The sequence below is a fragment of the Triturus cristatus genome, chromosome 2_1, assembly GCF_964204655.1.
Source record: "Triturus cristatus chromosome 2_1, aTriCri1.1, whole genome shotgun sequence".
Taxonomy (NCBI): domain Eukaryota; kingdom Metazoa; phylum Chordata; class Amphibia; order Caudata; family Salamandridae; genus Triturus; species Triturus cristatus.
The window spans coordinates 964,833,503-964,845,817 of record NC_140581.1 but is presented as its reverse complement, the minus strand read 5'-3'; positions in this window follow the sequence as shown (position 1 = coordinate 964,845,817).

Genomic DNA, 12,315 nt, shown 5'->3' with positions numbered 1-12,315 from the left:
TGCTCCGTCTTGTACAATCTTTATAATTAATCAAATCAGACCCTAGATGCTGAGCAATGGTGTGCCTTGCTCATAACACAAAAAGTACCTTACATTAATACTGTCTTTTTTCTCTTTGGTTTTTCCAGGTTACTTGAAAGTCTAGGGCCCATTATGCATGAAGAGATACTCGATGATCCGGAAGACGAAGTGTCAGGAATCACCTCAGGTAAGGGATGAAGTTCAAGAGGGAGGCTAGATGGACGCTGCTAGAAAGACAATACCAAACTAAGCCCCATGCTTGAGGTGTGGTATTTATAACCGTGGCCCAAGATGGCTGTCTAACATGTGCAGACTAAGGGTGGGCGTAGTTCGCGAAGTAGCACTTCGCGAAGCTACGCAAAGTGAAGTTCGCACTACGCGAGCTACGCGTAGCACTTCGCGAACTGCGAAGTAACATGTTCGCACTGTGCAAGATGTTGTTTTCAATGATTGCACAGTGCGGACAAGCAACCGGCACTGTGCAATCATTGAAAATGGCATCTTGCACAGTGCGAGCTGTAGTTTTCTGCTGCTCGAGTAGATTTTTACTCGAGCTGCAGCTTTCTCAACGCGAACTGGTAGTTTCTCATCGCGAGCGGTCGCGAGCATACGCGACCCCTCGCAATGAGAAGGAAAAAGTCTCGCCAGGATGTCATTTTGCTTGCTCGCGGTCGCCAACTTGACGTTGAGGACCGCGAGCAAGCAAAAAATGACCGCAGCACTATGCAACACTACGCTACGCGTGTTCGCACTGTGCTACGTGCAGTTCGCGTAGCGCGAAGTAGCGCGAACTTCGCAAACTACGCGAGCGTAGCGTAGTGCTTCGCCCAGGCCTAGTGCAGACCCGAGATCTTGCCAGATGCGGCATATGTCATGCCACCTCTTGTGGCAGTGTGTATGCCCTCAGTTGGAGACACCCACAGCCCGCACCTTGCATGCAATGGCCCTCCATATCGCCTTACGCTGATGTACCTTAAGCTGCAGGCATGGGAGACAAGAACAGGAAGTTTCAGTGACATTTTGTTGTGTACCACTGTGTGTCAGTCAAGGAGCATGAAAATACATAGCACACTAATACATAAATGTTGAGCAGAGGCCATACAGCATGACACATAGTACACTTGAATCAAATAATTTATTTATTTATTTATGTAATTTGTAGAGCGCATGAATCACCCCAACCGGGGTATCTCCGCGCTATGACGGCTCTAGACAGCTAAGCCCGGTGTTTAGAACAGTGAGGTTTCTAACTGCCTTCTGAAAGATAAGTAGTTGGAGGAGAGTCGAATGTGGATGGGGAGCTGATTCCAGAGAGATGGTGCAACGTAAGAGAAGGATGTACCACCCAGCCAGGTTTGTTTTATGCGAGGTACAAAAAGAAGCTTTTACACAAAGAAACCCAAGCAGAAGCTGCTAGATTCGACATGCACATCCACTGTTTTGTATATCTGAAACAGTAATTTGCAATCACTCAAAATGTTTAGGTGCTCTTCAGGCAAAACGTCCTCCTCTGCCTTTGGAAGACAAAACAAACACCAATGAGACAAAGTCCCCTTTGGAGTCCACAAATGTATCGCACACTTGCCGAGGCACACACAGTAGTAATCCAAGCCAGTGAAGCTGGCTTCCACCGTTTGTTCACGTAAATCAGTCGGAATTCACAAGTTGCTTCAAGATTTTCTTTACGTAGTTCCTTATTATTCTTTTAGAAAACATATATAATATATGTACAGGCAGCCGACACGTGTTTCGTCCCAAGGACTTTCTCAAGGCTGCAAACAACATATAGACATACAATTAAAATCCATTAAAAACAACACACGACTCTTTGACAATCTCAATAGGCTCACATCCAATGATTCTATTATATCCATCAAATTAAACTAACATCAAACCAATTTAGATGTTGCATTCCCCACCAAAAATCATCCTGTTTGTCATTTACAATGTGAGATACATTGCCAGAAACAAGCACTTTTGTGTCAATAAAGTTCCATGTGCTTAAAGTAGCATCATGGTAACCATCAACAAAGAAGTATCTAGTGCACTTGTGTGAAGAACCTACCACCGAAAGCTGCATGCAAAAAGAGTAAAGTCTCTAGTCCTGAAAAAGCACTACTCGTGCAATTTCTGTTCCAGTAATCAATTTGAACAGGTCATGATAAACCTATAAACATTAAAATATATGTTACTAGTGTTCTCTAAGTAATAATGTAACTATAGAGATTAAACGTCATTTGTAAATGTAAGCAGCACACTATGACTCTCACAACTGCTTACAATAACATGTACGAAGAAAAGAGCAACAAAAATGCGGGCATAAGGCTTTATGTTGCTTATATTTCACGATTGACAATATAACCCCATAAATCAGATAGCCACTCCAAGTGCGGACAGCTGAGTAGTTCTTTTTCAGGACTAGAGACTCTACGTTGGACACTTATTTTCTCAGCTGGTCTTTCAATTATTTCACCAACTATTGAGTAATTATTGGACATATTGACATATATTAGGTGAGATGGAGTAGCCATAGATAATATTCTTTTTGCATGCAGCTTTCGGTGGTAGGTTCTTCACTGGGTCCAGAATGCAGGAACAGCAGCAGTTGGTGGTGAAGAATGGCAGGCAGCAGTGTCTGAATACAAGTGACCTGTGTGGCTCTCTTGCGTACATTTATAGGCCCCTCGCGTTGTTTCAGAGGTACTCTGCTGCTGCAATTGGTCTGCCTGGTTTGCATTGTTCAATTGTGTCCAATAACTGGGACCGCGGTCTGCATACTGTTAAAAGCTGTCTGCCTTTTCCCTGGGCAGAGACCTTGTCTTATAGTTTAACAGTCCCTGAAGTATAGACAGTAAAGAGGGCTTAAACAATGTAAATAGCTTTAGTAGAAGATAAGTATTGTAAACGCAGGCAGTCAGGGGAAGATAAGTATCTGTAAACAGCACATGTGGTGCAGCCTTCATAGACATGGTGTTCTGCTGACCCAAACAGGGTACCAACCCTGCGATGTCAGAAATTCCTAATGGGTTACAAATTGTGACCTACATCATTAATATTCATGAAGTAGGTTGATGTCAAGGTAGAATATCCTCAGGGTCAATTTGCAGCTTAGAATGATCCATCTCTTGATAGTCTCAAGCCAGAATAGCTGTAAAAGCACAGGACAGTGGGATGATCAAGCGAGGGAAGGAGAGGGAGGGAACAGCAAGGAGGGAGATCTGAAATTACAGCAGAAAATCCTAAATAATTCTTTCTTTCTAGTGATAACGACTGTACATTTAAACTCATCAATAATTAAGAGATACAAATCATGTAAATACCTGTAACAAAAAAATAACACTATGCAGCCTGCAGTATCCTACGCATTCGTAGCTCCTGTGTAGAAACGTCAATTCTTTCCTCTTGGGTTTGCTGTATCAAGATATACATGTATATATATAGAGAGAGATAAGAACAACTCTGTCACATCAACACAATATGTACAACATCACAGGCTACAAATATTACTTAATAAACCGGTACTCAAACCCTCACAGTGACTATTCCCTTTATAGGCTCCATAAGGCTTCACAGGGGTTGAGCGTAGTCCTGTACCGCTCTGGAAATCACCCCTGTTAATTAGAGCCAAAGAAAACAGCAAACAAATGAAAATACTATCCAGTAATCTTGTGTATCACAATTACTTCCGTTAAGTACAAACAGAGAAATCCATACTCTTTCCAACGTCTTGTAAGGAACAATTGCCAAACTTATTACCTTCAGAAAAAGGTCCATGAAGAGTTAACTACTAGAACAAACGATCATGTGAATGTTCCCACTGTACTAACCACTAATCCATGGTTCATCACCTGTGGGGGTTTTTTCCTTCGTAAAAAGGATAACAAAGGAAAAGTGTTGCCATCACTATCAAAGTCAAAGTAAAAGATCCCACCGCAAGAGCCAAACAGAACAGGCTTGCCAACGGTAGTAACGTTTGAAAGACCAAATGTTTCTGTGCGCAAGACAGAGAGAGTCAGGGTATTCTGTCCCTGCGTACAGAAAGAGAATGTAGAGTCACACGGCCAACTGGAGAGATACCCCGCTAATCCAGGAATAGACAAGGATAGAAGGCGAGCGGTGCAGAGCACCCTTACCTAACCGGTGAGGAAGCAACAACATCCTTCCTTTGAGACAATAACCGGGTTGGAATTTCTGGCGCTGTTCCGAAGTCCGTCTTATGTTTTGAAGACAATTCCATCCACGCATGCGTCGGGTCGCTAAGGCTCTTAGAACTATAGTGCCAACATTGTTCCGGTCTCTGAGCATATCCCGATTAAAGGAATTCTTTATGTGCTTGTTGTAACATGAGGATTCCGGGGCCATATGGGGCGCGCTTGAGAAAGTGAGTTCATGACTGTTGATTTGTGGCCTACTGGGAATCACTATTTGGAATTTTACGTTTTCATATATTAGGATTACCGATTTCCTGATTGCGAATGAGAGATAAACACAATTAATTAATTAATCATTATACCTAATGTTAATAGATCTGTGCCCTAGGTTCTCACTAGGATTCTGATTCTCCTTGTATTATCAGAAGTTGTTTTTCTGACATCCAGTGCTGTTTTGTTTCACAAACCGAATGCCACTGTAGAGGTTCATTTTGTTATGAAATGACTCAAGCAATTCTCAAAAGGTCTTAAATCAGACCGCTTGCATTTTAATATAAATTTGCTTTCTCCTCAGGCTCTTGAACAAATCCAATAGCAAAATCTGTACTAGTCAAAACAAATCTCCATACTAGTTGGGCTAAGTGTCATCTGTACAATCACTTCAAGTCTGAAACACCTTTGGGATGTGTTGCACCACACACAGGTTACTTTTTAAGTTACTTTGAAAATCACCAAAATCTTGGCCATTATCAAAAGTTACATCTCATACGGGATCAATAAACAAACTTCAATCCCAGTCCACTATGAACTGCTGTGTATTTTTCACTCATTAAATCCTTTGGTGAGCATTAGCAACCACTCTGCTGACTGCTGCTCTGAGCTTCTTCCTCCTTGACAATCAGCCAGAGCTGGGTGGGACTCCTTTTATGCAGTAGCCATGCCCTAGCGATCATGCAAGAGTTCTGAGATCCTGAGATATCTGAGAAGGCCGTCAAATCCAATGAGCTCTTGCAAGTACTCTAAGGGGCATATTACCATGGCGGGCGAACCACCCACCGGACGGCCACTTACCTCCCACCACATTAGCATGGCAGGGGGTACCGCAGCAGACGGAAAGACCGTCTGTTGCTTTTTCGCCATCATGATTGCCTACCGGGCAGAAAAGGCCCATAATATGGTGGCTGTGCCTTGCAGGCACAGCCATCCATATTATGATGTGTGCGGTGGAATTCCTTTCGATGTTGGAGACTCCCCCATGGAAAGGCAAGAGGAGTTTACTTTGGGGGTCTGTTGCGGGCCCCCGGGGAGGTAGGGGGCTGCACCTGGGGGGTACCCATGGTACCCCCTACATTGCCACGCACAAGGTGGCAGGCACCGCGCAGTGCCTGTCATGTTGTGCATACCAATGCACAACATGCATTTTCAACATTGTGGTGGGTGCTGCTTTCAGCACCGCCCACCACAATGTTGAATATGCAGGATGCAACCGCCAGGGTGGCGGTCACATCCTAATTGGCAGTGCAGGACCGCCGCACCACTGGCGGACGGTCCCATCACCGCTAGGGTGGCGGGCAGACTTCCTAATGGGGGCCTAAGATCTTGTGGACTACCAGCCTTGTTAGATTCCCTCTGGCCTACTTCATGGCCTGGTCTAGACCAGCCACTTACTCTCCACAAGACATGCACAAGGTCACAGATTCTTCCAGCACGTCTGCCACAGAACCTGCAGCCGCCACCACAGGGATCCATTGGTCAGAATTAGGTCAGAGTCCCAGTTTAAGTGTCTTAAAGGAAGTCGGTGAGGTAAAGTCAGTAATCTCCTTTGACTCCAGGTGCTGACAGTATCTCTCCACCACAAGGCTTGTGAAGACATCCATGAGAGGATATCTATGATGGAACTGATTTTCTAAAGGCGGGGCATGGATGTGGACTGCCATTTCTCAGGAATGTTCCCTTCACCAAACTCATGTCAGTCCACAAGATACCAAAACAAAGAAAAGGGGGGAGAGGAGGATATGGCTAGGTTCGTCCTCCTTGGTACTTGTTAGACAAAAAAAATCAGAGAATCGTGGATCAGGGAACCTAGCTAGTAGGGAAAAGAAGGGGTCTACTATATGAGTAAGACGCACCTCAAATAAGGAAAAGAGAATTATTTTCTTGAGTCCCCTCACTCACCAAAGGTTTCCCCTAGATGGCATGCTTCATCATTGGGGCCATCCCAAGCATCTACTGCTTGGGGCGTGCTGCGACTTGCGAGAGTTATGTAGCAGCACTGATTTTTAATTTTGACTATGTGTAGTGCAGTGAAGGGGGAGTGGTGTAGGTGATTGTTTAAAAATTACCTAGCTAGTGAGTGTAAATGAATTTATTCTTGATCCTAGTTGGCAAAGGATAAAAAGGGGGTTAATAAAAGGGAAGAATTAAATATTTATGTAATAATAGTCCCTAATATTTTAAGTCAACATGTTTCCAGGTTGTCCCCTAAATCTCTTCTTCAGGACCACATGGGAGCCAGCCCCATGTGTACCACTCCGTGCAAAACCTGTAATAAAGTGAAAGATAAGAAAAAATAAACGCACACCTATGTGTCAGAGCTGATATAATTTACATACGGTTAAACTGAACAAGTAGTATTTAATTGCTGGCAAAAATAAACCTCATGGTCTGCCTGGGTGGAGGAGCCTGAATAAACCTTGACTCGGCTATGGGAACGAGTAGGTAATTTCGACGGAGGCTAGCTCACTATCTAGGTAATTTTTAAACAACCACCTACTCCACTCCCCCTTCACTGCACTACACATAGTCATTATTAAAAATCAGTGCTCCTACGTAACTGTCGCAAGTCGCAGCACACCCCAAGCAGTAGATGCCTGGGATGGCCCCAATGATGAAGCATGTCACCTAGGGGAAACCTTTGGTGAGTGAGGGGACTCAAGAAAAGAATTCTCTTTCCTTTATTTGAGGTGCGTTTTACACATATAGTAGACCCCTTCTTTTCCCTACTAGCTAGGTTCCCTGATCCACGATTCTCAGTCCACAAGATACCACACCTCCCACTTCCACAAATTAGAATCTGCAATTATTTTGATCTTGTGAATTTTTTACCCTAAACAGATGATAGTGACACAGAAATGATCATTGTAATCATAAGATTGGCTTTTATGACGAGGGATATATGATAAACTGGGCGGATACTCATTGATGATGGGATCTGGAAAAGCACTGGAGAAGGGACAACCAAACATTTGATCATAAAAGTATTGATAAAACATTATATAAATATTGCAGACCCCTTTATTGTCACATGATGTGTAGAAAGCCACAATCAATCTCCATGTTGATAAATAGGAGCCGGACAGTGATGGTTGTCCACATATTGTTTACAAGTTTATTGCGCTATCTGGAGATTTTGTTTTGAATAACATAATGTTTGTCAAATATATTTTGTCGCTCATCTGTCTCTGGACAAGACATATCAGAAGGATAGGTAATTGGTAATGAATGAAGATGAATTCACCATGAGAGCAAAGAATAGAGCGAATTCACTAGATACATACTCACAAAATGAATACAGTCCAACCAAGAATCCCCAAATTGGAGTCAATGACATCCCAGATACTGCTGTATAGATTGATTGATGCATTCACATTATCCCCCTGTGGGTGCCACTTCATGGACAGTTTCACTGTAATTATCAAAAGACTACAGAATCCTTTCCAAAAACTTGAGGTGAACTGTGACCATAATGAGAAACTGTACTTGTGGAAGACCTTTAGGTTTTACCACATTACTTAAGAAGCACATGGCCATGTTAGAAGCGGTAGGTATGACCTTGACAGGGATATCATGGGTCATACTAGTCAGGCAAGGCAAGAATGTTATATACACAACCAGAGGGTAAGCCACACATGAAATCCTTGGAAATATTTTCCCATGATTGTTTTGGAATTGGCATAAGGTATAATAACAAAACTTGGGCCTGATTCACAAAGTAACTTACATTTTTGAGTAAGTTTGCACAGCAGATTAAGAATCCTACTTCTTGATATTTACAAACTTCACATTTGTAGTAACTTACACTTTTATAGAAACGTACAATTTTGTATTAAGTCTAGTGATACACATGGCCACCACTGGTACTGCAGCACTCTTCAATATAAAATAATTGAGATAGGGACTCAATATAAAGCCCCACAGGAGATAATGGTAAAGTAAATTTAATTATTTCTTTTAAAAAGTTAAAAATCTAAATAAATATAAATGAATGTAAAAAATATAAAAATAGTATGTATTTTTCATTCAATTATAAATATTAAATAGTTGATAAATAAATAATAAACATACCATTTTATAAATAGTGTATAATAACATAATAAATACGTTAACTTTGTTTATATGTACCAATTTCATATATTTATATTTATTTATATTTTTTAACAATTTTAAATCATTTAATTTCATTTAACATGATTTTTTATGTGGTAGATTTTAAATTGCTACCACTATTATTTTTTTTAAAAAGGGGGTGTTGCAGTACCTGTGGTTGGCCATGTGTAGTTTTGGACTTACCACAAAAGTGTAAGTTACAACAAAAGTTCAGTTTGTGAATACCAAAAGAAGTAAACTTCCTTAAATGTGGAAACTTACTCAAAGATGCAGTTTGTGAATCAGGCTCCATAGTGCATAATTCTGACATAAGTCATTGGCCGGACTACTTTTCAGTATATTTTGTCATAGTGCAGCAATGACATTTGATAGATATTCGCAGGCATAATCTTCAGTATATTTTGCCAAAAGTGCAGAAATGATGTTTGATAGCATATATCACTTATACCATCCTTAAGACACTCAGGTAAAACTGTGGATTCCAAGTCCTTGGGAGGTAAATATATTTGTTCCCTTTCATAAGTAATTCCCTGTGTACACTCTTTGGGCCCCATTACGATGGCGGGCAGAATGGAAAATGGGACCGACCGCCAGAGGTGCAGCGGTCCCACGAGGCCAATTAGGATGCGCCCGCCACACTGGCGGGCGCATTCTGGCCTTTAACATTGCAGACGGTGCTGCTGGGTGCAGCTCCGTCCGTAATGTCAGAAGTGCATGGTTTGCACTGCCATGCACAACGTGACAGGTACCGCACGGGGCCGGCCACCTTGTCTATGGCAATGTAGGGGGGTACCTACCAAGTGCAGCCCCCCACGCCCCTCCCCCCGGGGGCCCGTAACAGGCCCCCAAAGCAATTTCCCCTGGCCTTTCCATGGCAGCGCCGCCATGGAAACGTCTTTAAACTTGCACATCACCGCACCGCCACCATATTATGCCCCAGATCCGCATGGCAGGCAATCGTAACAATTGCCTGCTGGCGGAAAAGCGGCGGACGGTCTTTCCGTCTGCCGCGGTACCCCCGCCATACTAATATGGCGGGGGGTAAATCAGGTACAGATGATGGGCGGATCGCCACCGCCGGGCGGGCGGTGGCGATCTGTCCGCCATCATAATGAGGCCCTAAGTTGTTTTTTGTGCAGCCCAATTTAGAAGGTCTTGTTTGACACATGCTGAGTTAAATGAGTTGACAAACCTTTTGTTGAAATGGGGAGCAAAATGATCTGAATCAATGATAGATTTGACTACTTCTTTAGCTCTTTCATGTGTATCCATACTGGACAAAAGAACCGTCTTTCAATTACATGTTGCAGGACAAAAAATTAATGGTGAAAGAATATTCAGCAAAAACAAATTACAATTGGAAATGACAAGCCCTCAAGGTCTTTGCTGATTTTAAAAACTGCAAAACACGGTGGTCAGCGAATACAGTTGTTCCATGTGGAGGACATCTACAAGAGGATATCTATGATGGAATTAATTTTCTAAATGAGGGGTGTGAATGTGGACTGCCAGTTCTCAGGAATGTTCCCTTCACCAAACACATGCCCGTCCAGAAGATACCACACAAGGTCAAACAAAGGTTTTTACAAATGAGAATCCATAATTATTTTGCTCTTGTGACTTTTTTTTACCAGGAACAGATATTGGTGACATAGGAATGATCCTTATAATCATAATAAATAATGACTCTGTTTGATGAAGGCATTCCTGATAGCTATCAGCTCCATATTGGCAATAGTGTAATTTTCTTCACAGCGTGTTAATTTCCTAGAATGAATGGCAACTGGATGTAATTCTAAAGTCTGCTGGGACAAAATTGCTCTAACTGGTGAACTGGATAAACCAGCTTCTACAATAAAAGGCAAATGTAATTGTGACTGCCTTAAGACAGGGGCTGCATTGCAGGCAGACTTTAAAAACTTAAAAACGTCTTTGGCATCAGGGGTACATCTGAACAGAATTTCCTATCGCACTATTCAAGTAATTGAAATCAAGATATCTGAAAAATCCTTTATGCAACCCCAAGATAAATTTTACAACTATTAAAAGGCTTGTATATGTTTAACTAATTTGGGCTTTAGAGGAATTCATTACTGAAAATATCTTGTTTGGATTCATTTGAATTCCAAAATAGGTTACTATAAATCCTAGGAATTCATCTGATGTGGTATGGAACCACATTTGCTTAGTTTGGCAAATAATCCACTTACTCTTAATTTGTGAAATCTCATTTTTATTTGTAATACATGTTCATTCTCAAAATTGGAATAAACCAGAAGATCATCAAAGTAAACAAAGCTGGCAATTGCACAGAGAGTGTCCTGGGCAAACCCACATTTTGTGTCTCATTTGTCCTCTATAACTGTGTGTGTGTTGAAAATATTTGAGCACCAGCTGCTTCAGAAACAGTGTTTAAACGCACTTTCTTTGGAGCCACTTTGAAAGAAGACTGCTGCAGGCCCTTCTATAAATCTGCACCCAGGGCATAGGCCATGTAGCACATGCTAAAGACCATCCCTAAATGTAAATAACCACAAAGCTCACTAAATGTTTCTGAAAATCACTCATTTACAAATAAGTAGAAGGCTGCTGGAGTGTTACACAAGCATACTGTTTATCCTGTTCTCTTATCCTGATCAGGTTGTGAGATCCGATTATGACTAGTATAAGTAAATAAGTGCTGTTTTAACCTGATCAAAAAGAATGGGGATGAGAGGAAGAGGATATTGATTTCTTTTATAGTTATCTTTTTCATGGTCTGGTAATTGATTCAAGGCCTTAATTGACCATCCGCCTTGGGAACCAAGAAAAGCAGAGAGATCTGGTGAACTAAATGAATGAATAGATCTCGCTAGGTTTTTCTCTAGGTATTTCTTTAAGCACTTATTCTTATTCTGAGCAACAGTCAAGCCATACACTCAGCTACTAAATATCTGACCATCGACCAAGAAGTCCATCCTGCAGTCGCATGGTTGATGTGATGGAAGAGTCTCAGACTTTGTTTGTCAAACCCATGAGAAAAGTATGCATAACATTCTGTTGATTGCATTATGAGTTCTTCAGTAGCCACCGTTGTATGAACTGAACATTCTGCCAAATTCATTAAAATAGACGTCTCTCAGGTGACTGTTCTACATGAAGAAAAACGCTCTTGACAAAAATAGGTTTGAAAGAGTATGGTCTTGGATCCCCAACTGATGTTGGAGTCATGAAGGGGCAACTGGTTAACACCCAATGGGATCTTAAATTGAGGGGTATTAATATCATTGAAGGGTATTATTTCAATATGATCCAATTTCTAGACTCTACAAGGTCAGATCTCTACAGCAAGATAGAATAGGACCTCAAGTATTTTCCAATCTGTCAATGAAACTAATCTTTTTTTAACCCTCTTTTTTTAATTAACAGGCAATTTGTAGACTAAGCATAGTGGGCATCTTAAAGGTTTTCGTGTAACTTATTAATCTATCATTAAACCAACTCTATCAGAAAACTAAGAGGCACAATATCGCAGCTAAAGTCAAATGTGCAATCACTGAAGTGTGTTGGCCAAGATACGTTGAGGAGAGGAAGACATTTTTCATAAGCTGCCATTGACAGTGTGGGCTGCCCCTTACTTCATTTCATGTTATGCATGGTTACAAAGTAATTTAAACATCTCCTCTGTAACCTCCACAATCATCTGCCACCTCTACTTCCCTCTCACTCCACTCCACCACTACTACAACCCACATGTATGTCCAGAATGATGACTCTG